We start from the raw sequence: 5866 nt of genomic DNA on the forward strand, positions 1-5866 counted from the left end.
ACCGAGTTAGTCACTGGGAAGGAGTCACACAGGAATAGTGAGGAAGGTAATCTGCTACAGTGACTGGAGGCAAACTGCTGAAGAGAAGACCTGAGGTAAATTCTAAACTGTTGCACTACCTTTGCATAATCTCTTTCACATTTTTGGAGCCAAAATCCTGCTAAGAAGAATTGCCAAGTCTGTCTCACACATGGCCTGCTTTGACAGGTTTCTGTTCTTGAAGGTCTGACCTTCCTTAAGGTTTCCATTTCTAAAAACGGCAGGAACAAACCAAGGACAAAACTTTCTGGTAGCAAAAGGAACAACTGAAAAATAACACATGTATTCAGTTACTGTTACAGGGGATTGCTCTTGTGCCACAAGTTTTCTGTGAATGTGAATTTCCTAGGTATGACTCTGAAAATGAATTTTTGAGAAGAAACTATTCACATTTGGAGCTCCAGTTTACATTTCATTCATTTTACGGCTCAAGAATTCTGACTGTATAAAACAATGGAAATCCTAATATATTACTCATAATTTTGTCCACATTCCCCTGTCCTCATGAAATATTTAAATTGTCTTTTTTATTATTATTTTTTAATATTCTCTAAGTATTCTCTAAAAGATTCTTCTAGTCTAATATGACATGGTAGAACCTGCTTGCTTTATAAACGAATTGTCAACAAAGGGGAGTCTTCTGTTGCTATTTTGGTACACAAAATATTTGAATTAATTTTTCACATCTGTTCATTCCTCTCTGAAAATCTGTGTTACTACACGCTTATACAACAGAAAAAAAATAGAGGATATTCTAAAAAAATTAATTTAAACAATACTTTCTAAATTAATTTTAACAGTCCTTTCTTAGTATATGGAGTAGAAAGACCAATAGATCACAGGTGCTGAGCACACAGATTTTAAATTTACTAGAATTAAGCATTAATCACAATCAACACAAGTTTTAGTGTACCTTTTGGTCTCCCACATTGCACAAAATAAAGCTCAGAAAATGATCTACATTCCCACAGTAAAATTTTCAGATTAACATCTTCAGCCATTATACCCTGCTTTTAGTCTGCCAAAGTAATTCTTTGGCATTTGAGCAATAACTGCTCTTTGTTTAAAAGACAGAATTATTAAATTACCTTCAGTAATTGAAAAAGGAAGAATACATGAGTTATAGGAAGTCTAAGCAAAAGTAAAATCATATGATCACATGCAGTAAAATAAACTTACTTGATAAATACCATATGTTTGAGTTCTGTTGACCTTAACTTTTGTGGAGTTAGCATTACAATTACAGGATCACAATTCTCTATCTGTTTATATCTAGACAGATTCACAACAGTCTATGCTAAGACTGCAAAAATCTTTAATACTAGGTTTAGAACACAATATCTTTTGTCTTATTATACTATAAATATTTTTCTGTCATTGTTTCAAATTAAATTATTGCTTGCATCCTTTGACTGTCAATCAAATAATTTCAGTGTTCAAGTAATTTGCTTGATTTATGATTGTGGTGGGTTGACCTTGGCTGGATGCCAGGTGCCCACCCAACTGCTTTATCACTCCCCTTCCCAGATGGACAGAGGAGAAAGCAGGATGGAAAACAACTCAGGGGTTGGTTTAAGGCAGTTTATTTAAAGCAAAACTGAAAGCTTGGGTGCACAAAAGTGAAGCGAAAGATAACACGGTTTATTCTCTACTTCCCATCAGCAGTGATGGTTGGCCATTTCCAAGAAGCAGGGCTTCAACACACGTAATGGTTCCTCAGCAGGCAGCCGTTGGAGACAACTGATACCTTCAAACTTTTTGGATTTTTTTAGCTTTTTGTAGATCTTGGAAGTAGTTGTGCAGTAAATGTAGATTTTAATGTAGCTGTATGATATACCACCCTTTAACACAGTTGTTTATACATACCCAACCCTATTACCCAATTTCATATCAAACCCTCTAAATTCCTTCACAGTGTTTAGATTTCTCTTCAAGGTAGAATTTTGGAAAAACACCTCTGTTTAAGAACATCACACCCTAGGCCTGAATAAGATACCATGACAGACAAAGTGACCTTCAAGCCCAGAACTCTGGAGGAACTCCAAGGACTGTACCTGTTGTGAAAAAGATGAAAATGAGGAAGAAGGTGTCCCAAAGACCCCGGACTCAATTCCCAAAGAAGCGAGTAGGAGGGTAGAACTGGGAGGAACTGGGGGATGGATAGTTGTGAGATTGGACAGACCATATTATAAAATCGTAGAACCACTGCCGGGGTGAACGTGCATCATGTGTATTTCCCTGGGCCTGAGAGTCTAATTAAAGGACCTGCTCTTCATATCTTATACACTCAATTGGCCTGCAGCTCTTTCTCTGCAATGTCTCAGGGCATCACAATGAATGCCCACTTTTCTGCTCCTTGCTTTAGCTTTTATATCTGATCTGACATCATGTGATATGGAATACTCCTTTGGTTAGTTTGGGTCAGCTGGCCTACTTGTGTCCCCTCCCAGAATCTTGCCCTCGACTGAGGAAGGAATGCCACAATATTGATACTGTGTTCAGCAGTAGTCAAAACACTGGTGCATTATCAACACTCTTCTGGCTAACAATGCAAAGTACAACACTGTGAGGGCTACTATGGGGAAATGAACACCATCTCAGTCAGACCCAATACAATCTCCACCCCTTATTCCATACCATTTGCGTCATTCTCAGATCCCATATCTGACTACCTCCTGTGCTTTCATAGATCCCATCTTACGGCCTTCTTCCGCCCCTCCAGCTGTTGGGCTCCATTCCGTTGAGATGGGTACTCAGGACAAAAGAAGCAGTACCATCGATCATTGGGCACTGATACCACCCTGGCTTGGCCCATTGTCTCACATTCTTTGCTCCTCACAGAATTCGCTCTTCATTGTCCTGTTACTTTACTTCCTGCAACATACAATCTAGAACATGGATTATTTTTCTCTCAAGTTTAGATCTCCTTGAGGCACATGAGGTTTCCTCATCTTCCCACGTCACCCACCAGGTACATCCTGGTCCCTGAGCAAAGACAATCACAAAAATGGGTTTGCCTTTTCCTGTGGGAGGAGAAAACCGCACCGACTTCCCAAACCACTTCCGCATATGTAGTATGGGGACCTTATCTCCTCCCACAATGTGTGGGGGTTTTGTTTGGGCAAGACCAGAACAGTTGGAAGATCCCCTAGTGTTGACCAGCCAAGTGACTTCAGCTGAATTTACCTCCCAATGCTTCCATGTCCCATTACCTAACACTCTTGACATAGTGTTTCAACAGTCTATTACACCTCTCTACCTTTACAGAGGCTTGTGAGTGATAAGGGATGTGATAGATCCACTCGATGCCATATTTCTTTGCCCAACAGCTTATAAGATTATTCCGAAAGCGAGTTCCATTATCTGATTCAATTCTCTCTGGGGTCCTGTATTACCACAGAATGTGCCTCTTGAAGCCTAAGATGGTGTTTCGAGCAGTGGCCTGGTTTACAGGATATGTTTCCAGCCAACCAGTTGTTGCCTCTACCATGATGAGTATGTAGCTCTTGCCTTGGTGTGTTTGTGGCTGTGGTCCAGTGTAGCCAATTTGCCAGGCCTCACCATATTGGAAATCAAGAGACCACCCTCTATTTCAGGGAGATTTTACTCACATGGCTCACTTAATTGCCGCACACATTTCACATTTATGAATAATCTGTGTGATGGCCTCCATGGCCATGAGCCCATCTGCATGTTGCATCTCTTCCTAGATGTCCTGATGTTTCATTATTGCTCTGATGGCTATTTATCACTTTCTAATTTCCTTCCCTTCTGTATTTATTATCATTATACTATTGTGCCAATATTTGGCCTTGGTTTAAAGAGCTAACTACATTTGGGTTTGTGTCTCTGATGTACATAATATACAAAAATTACTCTCCTTTTCTATTTTGCAAAACTAAGGAATCCAATTAACTTATTCACATAAGTTGTACTATCAACTCCTCAGAACTTGTTATACTCTAAAATCACACAGGTAAGGTATAGTTCACGTGAGATCTGTTAATACAGCCTGATTCATCTGCTTTCACTTTATTCCAACTGAGAAGGTCCCACATACAGCAAAATAAATGTAGCTTTTTCTGGTCAATTTTTCATTTTTCATTCTTGAGAACTTGTGCTCTCAAGATATTTTGCAGTCAGTGTGTATTGTTCCAATTGTTCATCGGTGTGAGGCCTTCAAGTTAATAATGTTAGAAAATTGCAGCAACATATTCTATTCTTTATGCCAAGGCTATTAATAAAAAGCCACCAATTATATATGGCAGCAACATCACTAGTTAACTGCCTAGCATCTGATATGTCCATTTTCAGTACTTTCTATGAAAATTTTCTCTTTAGGAAGCTACTAACATTTCCTTTTTCATCTGTCTTCCTTAGGTAACAGCCTTTCTCTAAATGCAGTATAAGTGCTTTTCAACTATGTAAAAACATTAATTAGATAAGTTGGGTTTTAATTTTTTCTAAAAAATCAGATATGAGAGAAGCTATTAAATTGTTTTTACTTTTGGTAAGCTAACATTGGGTTTTACCACATCTACTATTCACACAATCTTTTAAATTATTCTATGTTTCAGCAATGTTTTATAAAACTTTATATATAGCTGAAATCCCTTTATTGACTGGTAGAAGCTTAAATTAACATACACACATAGATGTATTTGGAATTTACCAGTAAAGAGGACTCTGCATACTTGTTAGATTTACTGAAGAAGTTTTGCTACTGGAAAAGGAGTTTCCTTTGTCTTTCAGAGGTCCAGGATGAAGGATTCTCGTTTTGTTCTCCCCCCTCCACATTCTTTGGATTTTTGAACTATAGAGGACTAGATATTTTCCCTAGTCTCTTTCTTTTGCATTATTTTTCCTTTTCCTCATTGGTCAGCATCCTTGTCTTTATCAATAAAAAATCCAAGTATGAACTTAATTTTTTACCTGATATCTGGAAATTGCTGATTGGCTCTCTTTTAAGTTTTTTGGTAGTTTTCCTCTTGATTTCTGTATTTATGGTTGTTTCAACTGAAAAAGTGAAATTCTTTTTTTAATTACCAGTCCAAAATCTTTTTCTCCCAGAGATACTGGCAAGCCTTCAGGTTGCAGTTAGTCATCAGGATGATGAAGGGTTATCAGATTTCTGGAAAACAGATACATTTTTTTCCTCTTTAGCTACTTGTATGTTTACTTTGACTAAATTGCAAATCCAAAATTACATAAAAAATTGATTTGGAAAATATGCCACCATTTAAACATAGGAAACCAAATAAATAATGAAAGTTCTTTACTAATTTCCTGAATTTCCTATGCCTCATTAGATGTTTCATTAATACTTTTATTACCTCTGTGAAGGGTATTTCTCTTTTAAATAAGAACCTTGTTTGACTGATGATTTGCTCATTTAAAAGAAATTCATTTTATTGCTCATCTCTTTCAATGTATGCATACTTTTCTTGAGTTTTGAGGACAGCTGTTACCTTTTCTTCTCTTTCAGGAGACCTCCATAATACATCACTTTTCAAATAACACTAGTGCCAGAGAAAGTACCAACCTGGAAAATAAATCTCCTGAGATAGATAAAATATAATTAAGCAATAGTTTGAACAAATTATTTCCATGAAAATAAAATGAAATTAATAATAAAATAAGTCTATGTAGCTTCTGTTTTTGCCACAGGACTAAGTGGAAATATATGCAATTAATAATAAATAGTGTGTTGCTCTCTCATAATATTTTTGATTTAAGAGTCTCTTTATTATAATCATTTATTAAAGTTCATATGGCTTCTGTGAGGTTGTTTTCTATATTAACTGAAAGAAACCTAAGCCCTAATAAA

The 5866-nt window shown here is 36.8% G+C and overlaps 1 long non-coding RNA gene across 1 annotated transcript; it reads right to left on the reverse strand.

Moving 5' to 3' along the window:
* Positions 1–213: 213 nt before the first annotated feature.
* Positions 214–2731, reverse strand: LOC127462870 (uncharacterized). The gene is made up of 3 exons (XR_007900584.1): positions 2712–2731; positions 2054–2093; positions 214–250 (listed from the first exon to the last, which is right to left on the reverse strand). It is a non-coding gene; the product is annotated as an uncharacterized LOC127462870 (long non-coding RNA).
* Positions 2732–5866: the final 3135 nt, after the last annotated feature.

This window comes from Manacus candei, unplaced genomic scaffold (genome assembly GCF_025592945.1).
Source record: "Manacus candei isolate 608988 ecotype Guabito, Panama unplaced genomic scaffold, ASM2559294v1 h1tg000008l, whole genome shotgun sequence".
Classification (NCBI taxonomy): domain Eukaryota; kingdom Metazoa; phylum Chordata; class Aves; order Passeriformes; family Pipridae; genus Manacus; species Manacus candei.